Below are 24304 nucleotides of genomic sequence, written 5' to 3'. Positions count from 1 at the left end.
ATTTTTCAAGTACCAGGTAATGACATACTCACTTAGGTGCCATTCCTTTCCTGGTCTGTAATTAGTACAAGAAGATATAAAATATCAGCCACCAAATAAAACTGTAGGTCTTCACTGAAATTTTTGATAAATTTTTATATGAAGGCATCTGACAATTTATCAATTAGTGATAAGCTATGTCAGATGAGTCCTTTACAAATGACTCTCTTTTTTGTTCCCACAAATGATATTCTGGTACTAAATTCAAAGACATGGGAATGTTTCTCTCCTTTAGGGCAAGAATCATAAGGATCTTAAGGATCAGAAATGTTATCACAATTTTTGCTTAGGTTCAGGCCAGGTCTTAGAATTTGATGCAATATTTTGTGGAATTTTAAATACCTATGTATTGAATAATGTTCTCTTACTAAACACTTTTTCAATAAGTGGTATTGATTGTGACATTTGCACAGTTTAGGCAATTCATCATTTCAGTATCTAACACAAGTTGGCACTGGTAACTAATGAGAGGATTGTCAAGGCTGTACCGTTTGGTACTATTGTTTGGCTTTAAAATGAAATGTATTACAACTTATTTTCATAAAGTCTTGTTGAATTAAAAATATCTAAGAAATCTACAAAATGTCTTCTTCCCAATCTGTTTTTTTCCATGCAAGGTTTTACTTCATGAGCTTGTCCCCCTGATTGGTTCACTTGACCCATGGTGAGAAAGGACTCAGCCACCCACAATAATGTTGTTAATAGGGATATGGATCACTTTCACAAAGAAGCCAATGAATCCCATGATAGCAAATCCTATCGCTTTGGCCATGGCAATTTTCTGGAATTCTTTTCTGTCGGGTTTGGTACATCTTTTAACCAGCCAAATCAAGTCCTTTACAAGCTGCTGACTTGGCTCAACAAACTGCATTACCTGATCCATGTTTGTGGGATGGCGGTTCGAGAGGGTAGAGACACATAGCTTTAGGAGAAAAATTGAGACTTCCCAATCTTTTGCAGATGTATTTATAGAAAAAACTTCTATCCCAAGTGTTGGGGGCCGACTTTTAGCAGAAAGCAGCTATCAGCTTTGCAGCCATCTTGAGCCATATACCCTGACATGTGACTTGGATTACAATAGCCTACAACAGCTGAGCACACTCCGATAATCTTGGTTTAGATACCTTGAGATTAAAGGTGCATGAGATTAAAGGTGCGTGAGATTAAAGGTGTGTGAGATTAAAGGTGTGTGATTTAAGAGTATGACTTAGAAGTGTAGAGATCAGATTTAGAGATAAGACCTAAGGGCATGATTAAAGGTGTAACTTAGAGGCGTGGCTTAGAAGTAAGACATATAAAAGGCAGAGGCAGACATCAGACACATCAGACAGAGCAGACACTTTTAGGAGACACTTAAAGGAAGAGAGACTGAAGAATAAACGGGATTGAAACACATTCTGTCTGGTCTCCATTCTTCGAGTCCGGCCTCACTCTCTCTCTCTTGCTGAACCCCGACCCGCTGACCGGAGCAACAGTTTGGGCCAGGATACAGTGGCCGCCCAAATGTGGGGCAGCCCGGGCTTCAACATTTTGCTCAGGCCGCGACATTTTTGGCACCCGAACGTGGGACTCGAGCTTGGGCCTCAACACCCAAGTTCAAATCTGATAAAATAACTTAAGGCTTCTTCTACCTAAGATGAACAGCAAGACAGTAAAGAACCCTCATTGGCAAATGGACCTTTTTATATTTTTGAAGCATAATATATCCAATAATACCCAACAGGATTTCAGAAGTGAACCAATGTTCATATTTCAGTCCTGTTGACAACATTTTGACATGTATGTTAGCCCAGCTTCCCTTGTGTTTTGTTAAATAACACAAATTTCTTATTCTTATTTTTTAAACTGACATATGTCTATAGGTTTTTTTTTTTGTTAAATCAGATTCAAGTTAAAATATCTCCTTAAGCTACACTACAAAGACCTGAAAATGTAACACCGAGACACTATTTTTTTCAGTTTGATCTCTTACTGGTGTCCTAGGTTTCCACTATGCAAGATTATCCTAACACAAAGTATGCTAGGACGCATACTTTTTTATTAGTTCAAATATTTACTTACTTACTTCAGTTTTTCTATATGCTAAATACTTAACTCTATACCATTGTTCTTCAGAATTCCCAGACACCACAGTAAGCCTGTGAATTTTAATATGGGTTAAGGTGGGTTTGTATATAATTTTGGCACTTACATCTTATTTATAAATTTATTGCTTTCTACTCTTAAATATAAGTAATGGGAAGCTAAGGAAAGAAGAGATTATTAAACTAAAATATGTAACAAAAATAAGAAGTATTTTCAGTGAAGTCTATTATTAGAAATATTGGGTCAATTTTAGATACCCATGTCACTAGAAGGAAAACTAAGTCACATTTTGAGGCTTATTTAGGTCAAGTTCATTAAAATTTCTACCTGTTTCCTTTAAACATTTTAAAGACACCTCCAGCCCACAAGAAAAATTAAATTCATACAGCATTAATGTACTTACCAACTTAGGTATATATTTGGGTAGGAAAATATTAGATACATAGAGTTTGGGGGTTTAATGAATCATTTAAACAATGATATCTGTGACCATGTAATTCCAGATCTAAGAAATTGGCTATCTTTAGATTTTACAATGAACAGTAGTCAAATGCATCTATTATTTCTTCTATAATTGGTCCCTGATGCATTGATTTATTTCTATATCTTTCCAGTCATCATTTATATAAGCATTCACTGATTGATTACATAAAATTAAAACAGACAGCCACCTTAAGATAATTTAAAAGATTTACTAACCCTAAATTTATCTAAAATGGTAACATTTCTATTCCATACTGTTGTTATTTAACCCTCCTTATATTTCTTGCTCCAATCTACCATCCCACTTTTATAATCCTGTTCCATGTTTTCCTTTTAACATTTCATAGCAATGCATTTTAACTCTCCCCCCTTGAAAGCCCTATAAAGAAGACCACTGATACTGATATATCTGATTTTGTATGACTTTAACTTTTATTTTCATTCTGTCATGAATTTCATCTAACTCTCCATTCAAAATAGTTTTTTGAGAACAGCTTAGGAACTGCAGCATACACGTCTTTCCTTAACACTTTCTCCAGTGTCTGCACAAACCTCTGTTTCTTTATTGCATGACGATTTGATAGCCAGAAATTCACCATGTCTATTCTCAAGATCCATGCCAGAGAAAGATTTGACTCTGTTGACAATCCTACTGTTAAAGTTGATCTCTATACCTATATGGTTCTCTTCTGAGCTGCTGTGCCCAGTGGTGCCTCCACTGGTGTCTATGAGATCATAGAGCTTTAGGAGCCTAAGAAGTACTACACAGGGAAGGGTATCTCAAAGGCTACTGAGACAATCAATGAAACTATTGCACCTGCTCTGGTTAGCAAAAACAACTGAATTTTGTGGAACAAGGGAAAGACAAAGTAATGATTGAGATGGAGTGCACTGAAAATAAAACTAAATTTGGTGCAAATGACATCCTGGGAGTGTCCTTGGCTGTCTGCAGTGCTACTGCCATGGAAAACAAGGTGCCCCTTTACCATCACATCACTTATTTAGCTGGCCAACCCGGAAGTCATCAGGCCGGTGCCAGCTTTCAGTGTGATCAACAGTAGTTCTCATGCTGGTAACAAACTGGCCTTGCATCAGTATATGGTCCTCCATATGGGATATCCTATTTCTGGGAAGCAATGTTCATTGGAGCAGAGATTTAACACAACCTGAAGCATGTCATCAAGCAGAAATATGGGAAGAATGCAGATAAAACCAATGTGGGTGATGTGTGTGCATTTTTACCTAAGAACCTGAAGAAAGACTAGAGCTGCTGAAGACAGCTAGCTACACTGACCAGATTGTCATTGGAATTGATGTGGCTGCTTCTGAGTTCTACATCTGGCAGGAATGACCTGAACTTCAAGTTTTCTAATGATTCCAGTACATCATACCCAACTAGCTGACTGACTTGTATAAGTCCTTCATCCAGGAGTATCCAGTGATGTCCATAGAAGCACTCTTTGTCTGGGACAACTGGGAAGCCTGGAAGAAGTTCACAGCTAGTAAAATGCATCCAAATGGTTGGGGATTATCTCACAGTAACCATCCATAAGCAGATTGACAAAACTGTAGGCAAGAAGTCCTACAACTGCCTCCTGTTCAAAGTGAACCAGATCAGCTCTGTGACTGAGCATCTGCAGGAATGCAAGCTAGCCAAGTTCAATGGTAGGGATGTCACGGTCATCACTCTTTGGAGACTCAGTGTACTTTGATCACTGACCTCATGGTGAGGCTCTGCACTAGGAAGATCAAGAATGGTGCCCCTTCCGTCTAGAGACCATTCCACCTGGGTATCCATCCCATGTGCAGTCACCAAAAGTAGACGCTGATGTGGATGTCAGGAAGTGCATGCTGACAAGAGCCTGATATAGCTGTCTTCTTAGAGGTCTGCCAGAGTCTGATGTATTCAGAGGCAGATGCTCACAATTAACCACTGATCTGATCAAGGGGTTCCCAATGGAAGAGTTAGAGAAAAGACTGAAGGAGCTGAAAGGGTGTGTGGCCCCATGAGGAGAGCAACAATACCAACCAACCAGAGCTCCCCAGGGTCTAAACCACCTGCCTGGGAGCAGATAGGGAGGGACCCATGACTTCAACTGTATATGTAGGGGAGGATGGCCTTGTCGGGCATAGGTGGGAGAGGAGATCCTTGGTCCCATGAAGGCTGAACACTGAGAGGGTGGGAGTGGGGGGTAAGTGGGGGCACATCCTCATATAAGCAGGAGGAGAGGGAATGGGATAGGGGGTTCCTGGGTGGTGGGGGGAATGGGGTAAGGGGATAAAATCTGAAATGTAAATATAATATCCCAAAAAGAAAAATGGTGCCCCTTGCCAATCTGATGACCTGGACAGATACAATCAAATTCTTAGAATTGAGGAATTGCAGGGCAGTAAGGTCAAGGTTGCCAACAAGTGCTCCAGGAAGTGCCTGTAAAGCATGAGCTGGAGATCCTTGGAGCCACCAGCCGCTTAGCATCTTACTGTCCCTGATAGAGGACATCGAGGACATAGAGGTAGCTCAAAGCCATCCCAGTGTTGTCCTTTCCATGTCACTGCTTCCTTAGACTTTGGAAGTCAAGTATGACCACTTGTATCCCTGCTGGAAATCCCAGCCTTGTAATCATGTGATTGACCTCCTTCACTGTTTCTGTCACTACACTTCCAAGCTAGTGTTCAGTGCAATCTTTAGGGTGGCTACAATCAAGACTCTTCAGTGGCTCTACATGTAAAATAAAAGCATTAGTGACCTATAAGGAAAAAAATGGTTTCTCGTTTCAATCCCACTTGGAAGGGAGAAGAAAGCAATCAAGGGCTACAGAGGAAGGCAGGGATCTAAGTGGAAGGGGGAGGGGAAAACAGGAACATGATCAGTTATTGGGAGAGGGTGGCAACAGGAGTAAAGCCCTGAGGGCCAACAGAATGACTGGAAATATGCAACCTTGGGAGGTGGGAGTGGGAAGACCCTCTAGAATATACCAGAGATCTGGGAGGTTAGAGAGTCTCAGGACTCAAAGGGAAGGACCATATATAAAATGCCCAACACTGGGCAGAGGGGACTTGTACAATCCATCTCCAGTAGAAGGACAGGGAATCAAGTGGAGGGATGAGGTTGCCATCCCACAGCCAAAAACTCTGACCCAGAATTGTTCCTGTCTAAAATAACTACAGGGACAAAAATGGAGAAGAGACAGGGAAAGGAGGTCCAGTGACCAGTCCAAATTAAGATCTATGTCAAGGGAGGCTTTAAGGCCTGACACTATTACTGATGCTATGGTGTAATTACAGAAAGGAGCCTAGTGTGTCTGTGCTCCAAGAGGCTCAATAACCAGTTGACTGAGTCAGATGCAGATACTTACACTCAACCAGTGAAAGGAAGATGGGAACCCTGGTGGTTGAACTAGGGAAAGGCTAGAAGAAGCTGAAGAGGAGGGTGGCTCCAGAGGAAGGCCAACAGTTTCAACTAACCTGGACCCCCATGATCTCTCAGACACTGAGCCAGCAACCAGGCAGCATACACTAGCTGGTCTGAGGCCTCTAACACATATACAGCAGAGGACTACTATGTCTGGGTTCAGTCAAAGAAGATGCACTTAACTCTTGAGAGACTTGAGGCCCTAGGAACTAGGGAGACATGGTAGGGTTTGGGATGTGTGAGGATGGTGGGGGACATCCTCTTGGAGATGACAGAGGAGGAATGGGATGAGGGACTGTAGGAGGGCAGAATGGGAAGGGGATAATGACGGGACTGTAAAAAAGATTAAAGATAAAAGAGTTTTATGGTTTGCTAGATTATCTTATTGGTTTCTATTCAGTTTTTGATAACATTTCTTGAGTATTCTGTCTTCTTAAATAAGAAGCTATACATTGATTAGTGATTTTCATAGCTATCAATTAAGATAAAGGAAGAAGTGGAATTATTGATGTAGGTACTCTCTGAAGAGGGAGGTCCTCCTGTTATAGAAATGGATATAGTTGGCTGTAGTAGTCAAGTGTCTACCTTGAGAAAGAATCAGGTACATGCAACTGTCATGGGTGGATCTGGCTGCAAGGAATGAAGTTCAGGAAGTGGGAATCTAGTTTCTACTAGCTAAGGAAGGGAACACTTGGTAAGGATAGAGGATAAGGATTATTAATGTGAGTTGGGCTTTTTACTCAAAGAGGTTGTCCAGGTAGGGGCACAAGAAGGTAGAATCCTGAGACCACAAGCATTAAGATAAACAATAAATGGGAGTTTGAGAAACAGAAAAATGGCTGTACAGGAAAAAGCACCATCACTCAAATGATGAGGCAGTCTATAGAATGGGGAAAAAATCTTATCAGTTATACAATCAACAGAGGGTTAATATCTAGAATATAGAAATAACCCAAAAAACAAAACAATAAGGAAACAAATAACCCATATTAAAATTGCATTATAGAACTAAATAATGAGTTCATAAAAGATGAGACACAAAAGGCTGAGGAACATTTAAAAAATATTCAACATCCATAGTCATTATGAAAGTGCATGTTAAAAGTACTTTGAGTTTTCATTTCACCCCGGTAAGGATGACTAAGACTAAAATTTTTTCTAAAAAATGAGGGAATACTCCTTCATTGTTGGTAGGAGCACAAATATGTACAACCACTCTGGAAATCAATTTGGTAGTTTCTCAGAAAATTGAAAAATGTTTCACCTCAATACCCAGGTATACTACTCCTGGGCATATACCCAAAGATGCTTCACCATCCCACAAGGATACTTGTTCCACTATATTCATAGCATCTTTTATTTGTAATAGCTAGGAAACTGGAAACAGTCCAGACGCCCCTCAACTGAAGAATGGATACAGGAAGTGTGGTTTATTTACACAATGGAATACTATTTAGCTATTAAAAACAAGGACATCATGAATTTCACAGACAAATGGATGGGACTACAAAATGTCATCCTGAGTGAGGTAACCCAGACTCAAAATGACATGCATGGTATGTACTCACTTATAAGTGGATATTATCCAAGATAAACATACTACAATCCACAGACCCAAAGAAGACAAATAACAAGGAGAACCCAAGGAAGGATGTTTGAATCTTTCTCAGAATTGGAAATAGCATAGATATTGAAGGTGGAAGGAGAGAGGGAACTGTGTAGGAAAGGGACGAGGAGAAGAATGAGGCAGGGGGATCAGGTGTAGGGATAACAGGGGAGAAAGAATGGAAATCTGTTATGGGTGGGGATAGGGGGCATCTCTAGGACATATTGGTGACCTGGGATATGGGGAGGCCCCAGGAGTCTATGAAAGTGGCTCCTAGCTGAGAATCCTAGCAGTCAGGGATATGAAAACTGCAGAGGTCACCTCCTATAGCCAGGCAGGATTCCCAGTGGATAAGGACATTGGCCCACCCACAAAAACCTTCGACCAAAAATGTGACCTAACTATAAGATGTGCATGGATAAAGATGAGACATAGACAGAGAGGATGCCCAATGGAAGACTGAACCAAATTTATAGCCATTCCATGGGCAAAAACCAATTCCTGACAGTATTAAGAACACTTTGTTAAATTTACAGATAGGATCCTAGCATAACACTCCTCTAAGAGGCTTCACTCAGCAGCCAGTGGGAACAGATGTAGACACCCACAGTCAAACATTAGATGGAGATTTGGAGGCTTATGGAAGACTTGAGGGAAGGATTGAGGAACCCAAATAAGATAGAGACTCCACAGGAAAACCAACAGAATCAACTAATATGGACCCTTCAAGGCTCCTAGAGACTAAACCATAAATTTAAGGGTGAGCATGGGCTGGACCTAGGCCTCCTGCCATATGTAGCAAATGTGCAGCTTGGTATTTATGCTGGTCCTTCAACAACTGGAGTGGAGTGCTGTCCCTGAATCTGTTGCCTGCCTGTGGATTCTGTTCTCTTAACTAGGTCGACTTGTCTTGCCTCAGTGGGAAAGTATATGCCTAGTCCTACAGGGACTTGATGTGCAGAGGGTGGAGTGATACCCAGGGAGGACCTTCCCCTTCTCAGAGGAAAAAGGCGGGAAGGTGGGGGATGGTAGAGGAGTTGTTCAAATGGGGACTTGGAGGAGAGGGAGCACTGATATTGGGTTGTAAAGTGAATAAATAAATTAATGGAAAAAAGGACAAATGCTGATCCAGATGGAGGGAAAGGAAGGATATATAGCTACTATAGGAATTGGTGTGAAGATTCCTCAAAAGCTAAAAATAGATCTATACACAATTCATCTATACCACTCTTAGGCATATGCCCAAAGGATTCCATGTTCTACTGTAGAGAGGCTTGTTCATGTTAGTTGTTGCTCTATTCAAAATAGCTATGAGATGGAAACAGTCTGGAAGTCTATCAACTGATAAATGAATAATAAAACTGTGGTATATTTACATATTTAACTGTTATTCAGCTATTGAGAAATATAAAATTGTAAAAGATCAAGTAAATGGATGGAGTTTCAAAAATTATTCTAAGTGAGGTAACCTTAACCCAGAAAGACAAATATCATGTGTGTTTTTTTTTTTTTTTTTTTTTTTTTTTTTTTAGATATGTGGATTTCACTAGGATTACCCATTATTAAAGGGGTATGGAGAAAGGCTTTCCAGGCAGGGGAGATAGAATGAACTGCTATAAATGGTTAGCAGAGAATATTGGAATGGGGGGGGAGTTAATATTTGGTTGAGAAATATAGGTTAGGATAGAAGATGAGTAAGGAAAGGGATGAATAACATCAAATATATTTTTAAAAACACATGAAAACCACATATACGCATGAGTTAACAACTACAAAAGAAGTAACTCATAATTATCATTGGCCTTTTTATTTGCTAGCCTCTAGTAGGGATATTGTTTCCCTCTTATGATTCATTTCTCTCTCTCTCTCTCTCTCTCTCTCTCTCTCTCTCTCTCTCTCTTTCTCTGTCTCTCTCTCCCCTCTCCCTCCCTCTCCACCCCCTCTGAATTTTCCTACTAGGGGATAGTTTTTGGACAGTGCTGTCTAATAAACCACTAAAAATTACAGTCTTTTTGCCATTGTTCTTGATTACCCTCCAGAACTTAAGTGTAAGACAATATTGGTGAAGATATTACATAGGACATGGAAATAACAAACTGGTAACCTCACCTCTACTGGCTAGCTTTCATGGTGCAAGATGGTACTATACAAGCTATCAGTCAGAGAAGTAATAATCAGTCTTACCCAACTGTGAACCCAATAATGATTGGTTGGGGAGGATATGCTCACTGATTTAATATAGGCACAAACATGGACCTGCCCTGTGAGGTGAAACACATATACCTGGCACTATTATCAGGCTAAAATCCTATAGCTATATAAATAAAGGCCCTAGGGGAGAGCCTATCAGTTTTAAGATGCTAAATGGTTAAGCTATTAAAATGTTAAACTAACTCCTAATGACCCATAAATTGATGCATTTTCCAACATCATCAGAGAAGCTTTTATTTGAGGATGATGACTAACATAGAGAACTCAAACTGGCCAATAAGTATAGAATAACAAACTGTAGATTTTTTTAGCTCTGTAGGGGAAATATATATCATCCAGATGCTTGGCAATCATTGTGGAAGAGTCGAAGGAAAGAGGATAAGCACCTGGAGTGGTTGATTACAACAAACAGCAGAGCAGCCACACTTACACACTTCACAGTGCTTTCACCACAAAACCTATGTTAGCCTTAGGTCAAATCCTAGCATCAAGAGGGAAGTTGGGAACACAATCCCATGAGAAGCCATAGAATTATAGGCAATTTTTAGCTTCTGAAAGAGAAAGAGTTTTCTTTTTTCCTAAGAGTATAGGCACTGGTAAGTTGACTACTATTCAGGAAAACCCCACAGAATCAAGCATATTTGGGGACCACAAATTTATCTTGAAGGGTGTTTTTTCTTATTTTTTGGACAAGAAGTTGGGTAGGTAAGGAAGGGGAGTAAATCAGGAAAGAGTTGAAAGTGTGTGAATATGATAAAAACACTATTATTTTATCACAGAACTATTTGAATTTCTCACTGTTTAAGAGAATTTCATATTTCCTCAAAAATACAAAGATTATCCAGCACTTTCATCCATTAATGCTTTCAATATACACATAATACTTCTTTTGAGCTAATAGATAATTACTTTTGATAATAGATGCATGCCATTTGTTGCATAGGCTATTATATCACATGTCATATTTTAGTAATATAGAAGTGTTACCACTGTGGACAGGTGCCTAATTTTATTTCTCTTGTCTTTTGTTATACTCATTGTTAATATATTAGAAAACATCTCAAAGGATGGGCCTAGCCTTGTAGAGACTTGAAGTGCTAGGTGGGGAGGATATCCAGGAGGCCCTGCCCATTCAGAAGAATGGGAGGAAGGATGTGGGAAGGATTGTCTGAGGGGATAACCAGAGGGGGCAATAAGCAGGATGTAAAGTGAATAAGTAAAAAATAAGAAAGAAAGAGAGAGAGAGAGAGAGAGAGAGAGAGAGAGAGAGAGAGAGAGAGAGAGAGTAAGGAAAAGAAAAAGAAGAAAATCTCTCAAGAAAAAGATCTTTCTTCTTTTAGGAGAATATGCAACTAAAAAGAATGGGTCCAGCAACTTGAACGTGGCTTCCAGATGCCCAAAATTGTATACATATTGAAATAAATTCTATTAAATAAAAACATTCACATGCAGAAGACATGTGTACTATAGTAGTAATATTGGTTATTAAACACCTAACCTCCTTGTTAAGAATAAAATTTTCCTCCCCAGGAGGAAAGCAACAATACCAAACAACCAGAGCCCCCCAGTGTCTAAACCACCAGCCTGGGAGCACATAGGGAGGGACCCATGACTCCAGCAGTATATGTAGGGGAGGATGGCCTTGTTGGGCATAGGTGAGAGAGAAGATTCTTGGTCCCATGAAAAACGAACAGAGTGTGGGGGAGGAATGTGATGGTGGGGAGGTTATAGTGGGGGTGGGGGGTAGGTGGGGGCACAGCCTCATAGAAGCATGAGGAGAGGGATGGGATAGGAGGTTTCTAGGTGGTGGGAGGAAGTGGGGTAAGGGGATAAAATCTGAATGATAATATAATACCCAATTTTTAAAAAAAGATGAAAACAAGAAAAAAAAGAAAGAAAAAGAAAAGAAAAAAGGAGATTTAATACACAAATGGAAGGATTTAGAAATTTAGGAGGCACTTTATGTTAATGGAAACAGCATCATAGAAACAGGAAAATCACACCCTCATAGAAGCACAAGGAGGGGGGATGGGATAAGGGGTTCCTGGGTGGTGGGGGGAATGGGATAAGGGGATAAAATTTGAAATGTAAGTATTATAACCAATTTTTAAAAAGGGAAAAAAAGTTGTTAGAACCAACATCTTTAATAAAATGTCAGCCCTCTAAAAAACATTTAAAAAAAGAATAAAATTTGTTGCATCATGGCATATCAGTGGCAGAGTACACCCATGTTTAATTTCTCTATGCTGTTACTTTGCTCATGATTTATTTATTCACTGTTTAGTCTGTGGCCATTTCATGCTTACATGTGTATACCAAAGTTTGGTCAGTTTCAATGCCTATTACTCTTTGTGGTGCACTCCCCTCTCCTGATAGAGTACTTCTATTTCCAAAAATATAAAACAAACCACAAACAAACAAAAAACTACCTATTACTTTTCATGTTTTTATTCAAGTTTAAAACCACAAGCACTAGACATATCTCCTAATAGTGATTATATATCTATGTTGGTGCTTGAGTAATATAATTCTAAGAAGGGTCCTCTAGAATAAGAAAAGAAAAAATTCCTGTATTTCTCATTGTGAAAACTGCACCATGTCCAACTAGAGACTTGTTGACCAGTGGGCAAACACTTGCATAATATTTATGTAACTTTCTGCTGCTCACTATAATTTTCCATCTCAGAAAATGTCATATTCTTTCTCTTTTACTATTATTCTATTTATTATGTCTATGCAGAGTCCAGTGTGTGGTAGTTGAGATAAATACATACACACCTACCTGAAATAGATATAGATAGATAGATAGATAGATAGATAGATAGATAGATAGATGATAAATAGATAGATAGATACATAGATAGATAGATAGATAGATGTATATATTAGGTGTCTAATATTGAAAATGTTTACATAACCATTGTACACATTTAATTTGAAATGTAAAGGCTAGTCACCCTGATTTTCTAGTTTTTTTTAAAAAAAACTATTAAATGAACAGCTTACAAAAATATGGACAAGACTAGAATGAAATGACGTAAGTCCTCCCCTTTGCTTTAAGAGCCTTTAAAAATCAGCAATAAATGTAAGCAATATTATAATGCAATATGTTTTATAATATCAGAAATATTGACAATGAACACAATATCTATATAGCAATTAAAAGTAGGTTAATTATGAATCATAGGCTCTAATATTACCACAAAGGGAAAAATTAAAATAACATAATTTACCAAATCCTCTAGTAAACCAGTTCTTTCATGTAATGCAAGGCTACATCGTTTCCCTGTTATAACCTTGTCACTACATGGTAGGTTACTATATAGAACAGCAAACAAGCAGCAGGGAGCTAATGGAGGCCCAGTTAGCTTTGGGTGAAAGAGTTATATTTGGGGAAGGATGCTGGAACAATGTCAAGTTAATGTTTAAGTACCTACTGTTTTATCCCGCGCTGATAGAAGCTCTTTATCAGGTTCCCTGCGGACTCTGTGATAATAGGGCTGATTAATTCATTCATGCCTGAAAAAAATATGAAATAATAATTATGTGCAGCATGGAGGACTAGGAAATTTTCACAGCTATACAAAATGATACACCAACACGGATTACCAGAGACAAAAAGAAATGAGCAAATAGCTACATCTATCCCTTAGTGGTTGCAAAGTAGACTGTGTAAGCTGTTCTTTTACCATCTGACATCTCACTTGACCTGGCAGCCTTAGAAACGAGTGAGAGCAGATAGGAATGCCACTGGCAAGCCTCACAAGTCACTCCCTGGTCACAAGGTGCTCTCAACTTTGATGAGTTATCCTAGAAAAATCCCACAGTCTCTAGTCAAACTTCCAACATTATTGGAGAGAAGCAGCTTTCTTTTCCTCTGTCAGCAGTCTTCTGAGAGGTTCTCCTGACTGCAGTTGTCTCACTCCTTAGAAAACACATGAGAAAGGAGAGTCAGCTGGCCACTGGTTGTGAGCCTAGCCATTTTTAGAAGCTGAATTTCGTCACAAAGATGTCTCTTACATGCCATTGTCACTCTTGTAGCTTGCTTCTATGTGGGGCAAGTATGAACACCAATGACTACACCCCATATTCCTGCATTGCACTTTATCTAGTGATTTCCTGCTCAGGTTTGCCAACTCATCTGAAATATCCTATTACCCATCCAGTTTTTATAAGCACTGCGTTTCCAGGAATCTCCTAATAAAGTGAGAATACTACAGAGATTTGTTATACATTATACTTTTAAGTGGAATAAATGTCATAAACAAAATTTCATTTAGAAAGTCAAGAGGATAAGATATAAAGAGGTATATATAAATATGAGAAATAAACTTGGTAAAAGACCAAAGGAAAAAAACACAAAGAGAGACAATGTTGTTGGCATTTGAAACAAGATTACCTGACAGCCATCATACTACATCATAAGTGTTGAAAAGGGTCTAACTATTGGGAGGAGAGGGCATGAAAGATAGCTGGAAAACAAATGGTGTGCTAGTCTCCACTTGTAAAATGTAGAATGTATCATTAAGATTGCATGAGATCTCTCAAGTAAAATTCAGTGAGACAGTGCTTATCACCAATAGGTGCTTAATAAATACTGTCAATACTTTCTTTTGCCTCTGTCATTTATAAAAACAAGATTCTAGAAGCACACAAGAGTCTCAATAAATGCATTGGAAAAACTAAGTAAAAATAGTAGTGAAAACAAAAATGACTAAAGGTTTTGTTTTTATTTGTTTTAGTTTGGGTTGTTGTTCTGGATTTGATTGTTTTGTTGTGCTGCATGTGATGACACAGACATGGAATATAAACTTAGCAGGTAGAAGCAGGAGAAGCCCAAGCTTGAAGCAAGCCTGGGCTATGCAGTAAGCAGCCAAAAGTAATTTGTCTTTGAAAGAAGGTGACAAAGTGGACTAAAAGGACCCCAGAAGAGGATAAGTAAAAAAAAAAAAAAATGAGTAGCCAGAGGTCTCCGAACTCAGTTATATGTCACAGGTGATAGAGGAAATTCACATTTTTACCATGGTACACCTGGTGGTGATATGGATAACAAATCAGTAAATATTATTGTGATTTTTCATTATCAAAACAGATTAAGAATTTTAACATTAGATTTTATTCTTTATTAAAACCCTGCTGATAATGAGATAAAAATCTATTAATGCTTTAGCTTTATAAGGGAGATAACTGAAGCAGTTATCTTAAAGGACTCATCCTTTACTATCTAATGAGTTAATGGCAAAGCCAGGGCTGGACCCTGTCTTAATACAAAAGCCCATGTTTTTTTCTTCATCTCATGTCTTTTTCTCAGTATACATTCTCTGTGTATAGATATTCCTCTTTCTCCCCTACAGTCAAATCATTTGAAGGTAATGTTTACATTATTAAGAGATTTTTAATTCTGTAAATCAGACAACCACAAACAATCCACCAAAACTCAGTGTCCCCTATTTTCTTCAATATCTTGGAAGCTGATATTCCTTATGATATGAAGAACAAACAATAATGTATTCCTCTCATCAACTCCCATTCCTCCATTCCCCTAGAGAGGAACACAGATGTGAGCATATTCTCTGCATTAGTTCATCCATTTTCATTGGCACTAAAAACCATAAGTGAGACTCGGCTGTTTTATTCTGATGCTACAAACTGCTGAACAACTGAACAAGAAAGAAGGAATGCAGTGGTAAAATGAATAACCATGTTTACAAACCAAGTCAGAATGCTAGATGTCACGCAAAATGTATACCCTACCCTTAAAACATATTGCCACATAACAATGACCCATAAGTCACAGAAAAGCTGCAAAATCTATTCCTAAATTTAATTGGTGAAACAGGAAGACCTATAGAAAATTGCCAAAGATTTAGGGTATACACCCAGAATAAATTTTAAAGTAGTTAAGCAATCACAATGCATGTCCAAAAGCAGTGATTTCACGGATCCATAATCATCATGTTACTCTTTTCCATTTATTCAGCTGCAGATTTTCTATTTTGCTGTGTATAAGCATTTCTAGCTGCAAGCTTCATTGAGCTAGTGATTCTGTGTGCTGAGGACAAATCTGTCAACTAAAAGTCAGGTGAGTCTGAGACTCAGTTTTCCCAGTGTAATTGCAAGGCAATAACATGGTATTTGGAGAACTGTACAGAGGAGCTTTGACCAGTTTTGCAAAGTGTCTGTTCATTTCGGTACAATAGTTACCCATTTTCAAAAGAGAAGTGCCCTCACTAACACCGAGTGAGAAAAGAGGAAGCTAGGGTTTACACTCACATTCATACTTCTAGTCATCCACAAGTCATGACTTAAAACACCAGTAATGGTTATTAAAATTTATAAAACTATTAAGAAAATGATATTCTAAGGCCCTTCCTCCATTTTTTCTTAGGTAGAAAACAAATTTGAAATTCAGTATAATAAGAGCAGGGGGAAATGATTGAGACTGATTTATACTGAGAGGAGGCTACCTAAAACCTTGTTCTTGTATTGTGCAAGTATTGTGTTAACCTCTGAGCTCAGAGTTGACAAGATGGCTCCCACAATGAGCTTCTGAAATAAACTGTCTGTTAGAGTTCAGTTATTTCTTTCTCTAATATACTCATAGACTGTGCTATGAGCCTGAAACAGGCAACTCAATTCTTTACTGATAATGCAACAATTTACTTACAGGCATAAAATTGACTCTACTGTCTCCTTCCATGGTCGTTGTTTAACCCTGGTTCTCTTCATGGAATATTATATTTTCCCTCCAATTCTTAACCATAAGTATACACAGAGTTCAACAGTAGATCATAAAATAAGTACATGCAAAAATTAAATTCGTCCCTATGCTCTATTTAGACAAGTTTGGAACAGAGAGTACATTTTAGGATTTTTCCCTTATGTTAGTATTAGCTTGTACAGAGAACCACATATTTTGTTCTAATGTCTCAGAGTATTGTAACTATAATTTAGGACCTTTGCTCTTAAACCCTAGCATGTCATATATTAGTGACAAACCAACCAAGGTTTATAAAAGTTTCTAGTGTCCTGGATATAATTTATTTTTCCCATAAGTTCAGCTTCATTGAAGGCAGTAATTTTTTTAAACATTTGCACTTTGCAAAGAGTGTATTGACTCTGCTTATGGCAAAAGTGTCATAAATCCCATCAGTATGCTCATGTGTGTAGTTTATCCTTCCCATTCAATTATGCTCCAGCAGGATAAGAATTTGTAATGTTCCCTTTGTTATGAATTTTACCCAGGAAAAGTGAACACACCATAAAGTATGATTGAAATGAACTGAGATAATGCTTCTAATAATTACCATTTTATTTATTTTTTCCCTTATATATGTGTTATCATTTTTTCCCACGTTCACATAGCCTAAATTGACTGTGTTTCAAAATTGTTTGTACATTTTGACTCTCTCTAGTATGAATGTTCTCTATCCCCAAGTGAAACGGCTCAAACAAGATAGTAAGTCTGGACTGCTTTCACATATGGAGACAACAGAGTAATAGAAAGAACTTTAACTCCCAAAGAATTTGGTTTGAAATCCAAATGCATACAATTTTCAAATGCCAATCACACTTCAATAAAGTGATTTTTCAGAAAAGGTAATAGGGCCAAGACAATTGCTTCAATCTGGTCATTTTTTTATATATTTAGCATATATTTCTTTATTTCTAAAATGGACAAAAAATAATAGAGCATAAAAATGTAATATAGATTTCCCAGTTCTTTTTAGTACATTGACTGCACAATAAATAAGGGATATATTAGATTTTGATGATTAAGAATCCAATATAAAATTGAGGACCAGTAGTAGCTAAGCTCCAATGGCCTGCTGAATCCTAGATTCTGAATTTAAATATTTAATAATTTAACCCGAAATTATTATGGGAAACATCTGTTAGCATAGGTTTACATTTTCTTGGAAAACAATTGAAACTTGGGAAGCGTGTGAACCCAGTAAAATGTTTACCTGTATACAGAGTCATTAGGAGCTGGGGACTCATAGATGCTTCACCAAGTTAAGCAAACTTGCTTGACAAAGTTCAGAATGTTTTCTCTTTGTCGGAGGGAGCACACTGAGCACCTAGAGCTGTGAAGAGAGACAATCAGCAAAAACTGGAGTTTTCCACAAACATCAAGAAGTTAGTGCAGTAGATTGAGATTGATCAAATTAAACCTCGTTTACTTTCATGGTTTTTGTATTATTTTTACCTTAGTTCTTTTCATGGATGATCCTGTCTTCCCTCTAATTCTTAGACATCATAACGATTTTCTTACCAAATATAGTTTTAACTCCACAGGAAAAAAACTAGCTGAAATTAAAATTTTATATTGGGAACAAACTTTTAGAAATGAAAATAAAATTTGTTTTAGCTAATGCCCCGGAGTTTTACAGAAAAATATAATGAACTAACTGATCAGCACTACTTTAAAAAAGAAATTTCATCTTCTTTGGCCAAACATGACATATGAGCTAAGATATGCAGATAATACTATTAGATTTTAAATTGTCAAAATAGCTTCATACAATACTACATACTGCGGTACCTTGGCATTAAATTTGTATGTGTGTGCAAATAGTTCTATGTTCATATTCATGTCTATAAATAAATGTCACTAAGTTGATCAGGGGAAGAAAGGTTGCCTCTGCGTTCAGCATATCCAAGCCATTTTGCATAATGATGGTACCACAGCATTTGGGAGGAGCCAGCATACTTAGCCATGGAGTATATTCACTTGGCCTGCGGTTTTACTGTAGCCAAATGTGATTGGCCCACATCCCAGTCAGAAAATGATTTATAACCTAGGATAATCAAATTTAATATCTCTTGCTTATTGGACGATGTCACAGAATTTTCAAATTTAGTGATTTCCCCTAAGTCAGAAATTTTTAAATCTCCTCTGTGATTTTTCTCTAGGTAAGACTAAAACAGACAGAGATGATATTTTCTAATGTATAATTTTTACAAATGAAATTTAGAACTAGGGTGGATATTAAGAAGAAGCTCCATATCAACTTTAAAAAATAGTTTAGTTTCCTCTGCATATTCCTAAGTGTCTTCTTAGAGTTTACAGGGAGGGATGTTTATACTACTTCCTACAACCAAAAAGACCTTTTTACCAGATTGTCAGAGACAATCAAGATAGCTCCAAACCCAAGGTATAAGAATCTGCTCAGAATACTATATAGACTTGCCACTTCAAAACTAAACTGTCATATTCGTACTGCTCCACCTAGGTAGATTTTTCTTTTCAGCTTTGTTAATGTTTGGAGGTCATAGCATTTAATAGAAGAAAGCATTACTGCTTCAGGTGATGTGATGTGAGCTTGTATTCCTTGATGTGAGCTGTACCTACACTTGAGAACAAAATCAGTCATTTCTTCTTAGTAGCTCTTCCTCAGACCAGCCAATAATAGACAAATTGGTTGAAGTTTTTGTTGTACAGAATCCCATGGCATGACTGAAAATAAGCCTGTCTTAGATTTATCTTAATTTACCATGAAAAAAGAGATGTCTATGGTGCCTTCACAATCAGAATATGTCAGATGAAATGATTAAAATGATAGATGCCAACCAAAAGTCTACTTGAGAATGTAGAATTAAGGTGCCATCATCACAGACATATAAGAAGAAAAGCCAAATAAATATATTTTCAAGAACAAAATAATAATACCTTTGATTTAAGAATTAAAGGGATCAAGACAAATATATGCTAAAAATAAAGCAGAAATTTGAAAGCTTGCCCCATGAGCATTTTTTTCTTTTCAAGTTTGGTGATAACAATATTTAATTGTAAAATCACATCTAAAAAATTAGTCTACCCATCTTATGTTATTCATATTTATAGCACATTGTTTAACCCAAAAGGGACTAGACATTTAGGAATAGTGCCTTTTAAGTCACCTAGTATCACCTAACAAAAGAGCAAATGCTCTAAGTAGTAAGCCATTCTCATTAGCATTGTGTTTTACTAAGAATCACTTTGTAACATAAATAATAACTTACTTATAAGAAATATTTCACCGGCAGTGGTGGCGCACGCCTTTAATCTTAGCACTTGGGAGGCAGAGGCAGGCGGATTTCTGAGTTCGAGGCCAGCCTGATCTACAGAGTGAGTTCCAGAACAGCCAGGGCTACACAGAGAAACCCTGTCTCGAAAAAACAAAAAAATTGAAAAAACAAAAAATATTTCACAACAAACTACCATTACTTTATAAAATGTATTTGTATGTGGTCAGTCAAGTTAAACATAAAATAATTTTAAGTAAATGTTTATAATTATAAATTATGTCATCTGTTGCTGAATTCTGATGTCTCCCATGAGTATTGTACACTGAATAAAAGTCGTTTGGAGGAAGCAAAGAAGTTTTCAGAAAATAGGAAATGAGTTGGGTGGGTTGAGAGGTGGGGAGGAACTGGGAAGAGTTGGAGGAGGGCGAAATATGATTTAATCATATTTTTATTGTATGGAAACATTAATATATTTTTAAACTTAAAAAAGTACAAAAAAGAAATGAGTGACTGTTTTTTCTTTTACTTGATGGAAGCCACTGACATATATTTTATGTTTCCAGTGAGAAAATAACTGCTGCTCAAGATGCAAGCTGACCTTGAATTCGAAGGCCCCGTTCTTACTCTGAGATTTCAGAATGCTTCTATATAACCCATGACTGACAAAGGAAGAAATCAAACTGAACTTCTTTACTAAATAATGCGAGTTAGTAACGTTCCTTATCTAGCTCCAAGTTTCTAGAGTTTGTACAGACTTGATTTTGGTTAATAGCTTACACTCCTATTTCTGAGATACTCTATTTGCATCTTGGTTCTTGGCTAATGCAAATGTTTCTGTGGTTCTACATGAAAATGCTGCCAGAGAAGCACACTACCCTCTTTCACTTGGCTTACAAAGACTATACCAAGAAAACTGACTTCAATTTTCAAATCCCAAATGGTGCCTGGGAGTATGATAAATAGTAATAACAATCAAACAACTAATTAGAGTGTTCTCTTTTGGATTTACTTCTTAACAAGTACTGTAATTATTCAGCCTTCTCATGTTCTTGCCTTAGCCAAGTGGATATACAGAAATATTTACTACCTTCTCAACTTTGTAATGCCTATATCTCATGCCTATAACTTCCTGGATACTTTCTTTCCCTTCTGTACTGACCAGGTAATTTCTCAGACACTAGATCTAATTCATACACATCAGCCATATGGCCACATATATATTATTGTTTTTTTTCAGCACTTAGTATCAATTTGTATTTTGTAATTGTTTGTATATATAGCTAGAGTCAAACTATTTCCTTCCTATTTTACAAGGAAATAGTGGTAAAGCCCAACAAATCAGTCTACAGAGCCCTTGGGAGAAGCCTGAAGTACATCATGGTATTGAGAGGTTCTTGAGTGATTTCTAAATGACATCTTTTAAGATTTCCAAATGAATAATGCATGAATCTTAATCCACAAGCCTTGTTAGGCAGCAGGAAGGAGTGAAGTGAGCACTGGATGAGCTGCTGAGAAACCTAGAATTTAGCTTTTTCTCTGTTAAAGTAAAGAAGCACTTGGCTGAGTTACTTCAATCCTTTGAGCCTCAGTTTTTCCAGTTGCAAAATATAAGCAACTTTACTTCTCAAAACACAAAGAAGTATTACTAGTTCCTACAAATGGCCAGGATGATATATTCCAATGAATTTTTATTCTTTTCCTAAGAGGCTGATTTTTGAGAGACTAGTCTTAAAGGAATATACATTTTAATAGGCAAGAGAAATGGGATGGTCTGTACTCTATTTCACAGGACTGCATGGTAGTCACAGAAAGGAGTTAAATTCTATTTCTGCTTTTTAAAAATCTTATTGATATGAGAAGAGAGAGCACTATATCACAGAAGAGAAAATACATATTCTTTTTCTTCCATGCTTTTCAGCTACCCAGCAGAAAGAGAGTTAAATTCATAAGAGTCTTCTGGTAAAAGTAAGCATTTTGGAACATATAATGCCTCATTTTTGTTTCTTAGAATTTTTTCTGCCGATACAATATCCAGCACCATATTACACAGTCTGCCACCAAAGTAAATGTATTAGATGCATTTATTATAATAAGATTACTGAAAACAGAAAAGGGAAGAACATGTTTACTCAAGAGCAAAATGAAGTTTCTGCTATGAACACAGACTTCTCAGAGAATGGCTTTTGTAAATATTCAGAAATTTGGCTAGCATAATGTCTGCTTAGGCTAAAGAATTTCGATTCTTTCTATAAAATGGAAGCATTTCCTGCATAGCTGAAAATTACCAAAGCTGGGGGAAAGAAATACTCTTTGCTGAATGACCAAAGCTCTCTGAAATAACCACTTCTGCTTGTTCAATAAAATTATAACTTTCCTTCCATGGAAAATTACCCCAGTATAAAAGCAAATCAAAGAACATCAATCTTCACAGCAAAACAAGTGGATACCTATTTGGGGTCTAATCCTTGGTCATATTCCACATTCCTCTTCATCCTTTCCCTCACCTCAGATAGAAATCCACCTTTGTCTTTTTTAAAGTATCTGAACACAGCTCCTAGCAGTTGCATGCCAGTAATAGCTTCATAATTGTTTAAAGTCAGAAAGCATCTTTTTTATCTTTCCAATCAAGAAAAAAGAACACAAACGTTACAAGCAATGCACTTACATTTTGTAGAAACAAGTTAAGTCAATTATACTGATCAGAAATATAAATTAAATCACATTGTTGTTTTTATTGTGCTGTTTGCTCTGATAACTATAGCTTATCTAAGAGAATCAGAAAAGCTGTGCCTGTCTATCTTTCTTATTTTCTTCTCTCACATTATAAACACATATATTCTTCTGGACTGCTTTTTTGATAGTAGAACCTCTCTAAAGTTACTTATAACTACAGTTTATTTTTATAATAAAACTATGTGATTCACACAGAGAGAAGAATGACTTCATGCTGGTTAAAGTCTTGAGATATTATACTTATCATTTTCAAAAGCATTTTGAAAGAGGCGATGAATCAACTATTTTTCATCATTCAACAGTTTAAAAAATATCTTCACCAAAATGTTATAGCAAAATGTAGATAAAAATCTCCCAGTATGTTTCTGCAAGTAACCTTTCTTAATGCAAGCTAGGCTAAATTATAAATATTCATAGTCCTATTTTGTCTGGTATCAGTTGTGCTAAATACATTATTATACAGAGAAATATTCCATTTCAAACTTACATTTTACCAAGTTCGAAGTTACATTCTTCCTCCCACCTGAAGCAGACAGATCATATCATTATTTTTGCTTGTGCAAATTCCAAGAAAATGACCTCTGTGGATGGTCCAAGTTCATTATATTCATAACTATTTAGATCTGACAGATTAGCTAGAACCTGATGCCAACTGTCCAATTCTAGATATCAAGTGTGAAAGGCATGTGAGAGCTATTATTCATTAACAATTTAGAACCTACCGTTTCAGTTTCTTTCTCTTTTCTCCAGAAGTCTCTAAAGAATTCATGTGACAGCCACTCCAATGAGGATGCTACTGATCTGTGCATCGATCCAACTCCGTTTTCTGAAAACAACCAATCCAATCCTCATTCACTTCCCCCAAAAAAAAGCAATGAAGGAGGAAGAGGGGAAAAGAGGGAGGGAGAGAGGGAAGGAGGGAGGGAGGGAGGAAGAGAGAAAGGGAAAGAGGAAGAGAAGAGAGGCAGACAGAGAGAGGGGGGAGCAACAACAGAAAAATGATGAAGGCAAAAGGGAAAAAGGCAGGTGAAAAAAAGCTTCAGGATTACCAAACCTCTACCATGTTGGAAAATATGGTAGTGAGTTGTCAGAGTGAAATATGCAAGCTGTTCTGAACACATTGAACATTTCCGTTTTCCAGTGGGTGGGTGAGCAGCTCTCTCTCTCTCTCTCTCTCTCTCTCTCTCTCTCTCTCTCTCTCTCTCTCTGCCCCTCTCCTCTCTCATTAATGATGCAAGGTTATTCAACAGGCTGAACATAATGACTGCAAAGCTTCATATTTAGCAGAAGAAATGCTCCTTTCTATTTATAGGGTCACACAGCATTGTCTTCTAGCTTTGTGGTTGCACTGAGCTTTGAGTCTGAGATAACACTGAGACTGTTTACTGTGTCATTTGCAGAATCTAGGTGCTTTCTGGTCCCTTTTATAGATATACCAGACCACCGCAACCTTCAGTATGATCCTTTTTCCCAGCTTTGCACTTTAGTTTCAGTATCTAAATGGACATTTCTCTAAATATACAGTAGAGTCTAATAGTAAAGTTCAGGAAGAGAATGATCTCTGCCTAGAACATCCCTAAATATACAAACCTGTGACATTCTGACTGAAATAAATACTCCACTTCTTAATAAGAATTTTTGAACTATAATCACACTTAAACTTCCTGTTCACCACTCTGCTTTCCTCAGTGTCCTTGTGATCCGAAAGTATAGATAGTCCTCCA

At 37.3% G+C, this 24304-nt stretch overlaps 1 protein-coding gene and 2 pseudogenes across 3 annotated transcripts in view; 1 reads left to right on the top strand and 2 right to left on the bottom strand.

Moving 5' to 3' along the window:
* Positions 1-23899, bottom strand: part of Gpr174 (G protein-coupled receptor 174) — a 41660-nt gene extending 17761 nt beyond the window's left edge. The window contains exons 1-3 of one of the 3 annotated variants that reach the window (XM_076918291.1): positions 23303-23899; positions 17804-17923; positions 13270-13355 (exon numbers count right to left, since the gene is read on the bottom strand). The gene's annotated coding sequence lies outside the window, so the exon portion shown is untranslated. Of the gene's footprint in view, positions 1-13269; positions 13356-17803; positions 17924-23067; positions 23228-23302 lie in introns of those variants that run through there. The other 2 variants (XM_076918293.1, XM_076918292.1) reach the window with 2 other exon arrangements.
* On the bottom strand, positions 684-932 carry LOC117695322 (protein transport protein Sec61 subunit gamma pseudogene; annotated as a pseudogene).
* Positions 3205-5041, top strand: LOC117694988 (alpha-enolase pseudogene; annotated as a pseudogene).
* Positions 23900-24304: the final 405 nt, after the last annotated feature.

The sequence above is a fragment of the Arvicanthis niloticus genome, chromosome X, assembly GCF_011762505.2.
Source record: "Arvicanthis niloticus isolate mArvNil1 chromosome X, mArvNil1.pat.X, whole genome shotgun sequence".
Classification (NCBI taxonomy): Eukaryota; Metazoa; Chordata; class Mammalia; order Rodentia; family Muridae; genus Arvicanthis; species Arvicanthis niloticus.
This window is presented reverse-complemented; position numbering and strand designations above follow the sequence as displayed.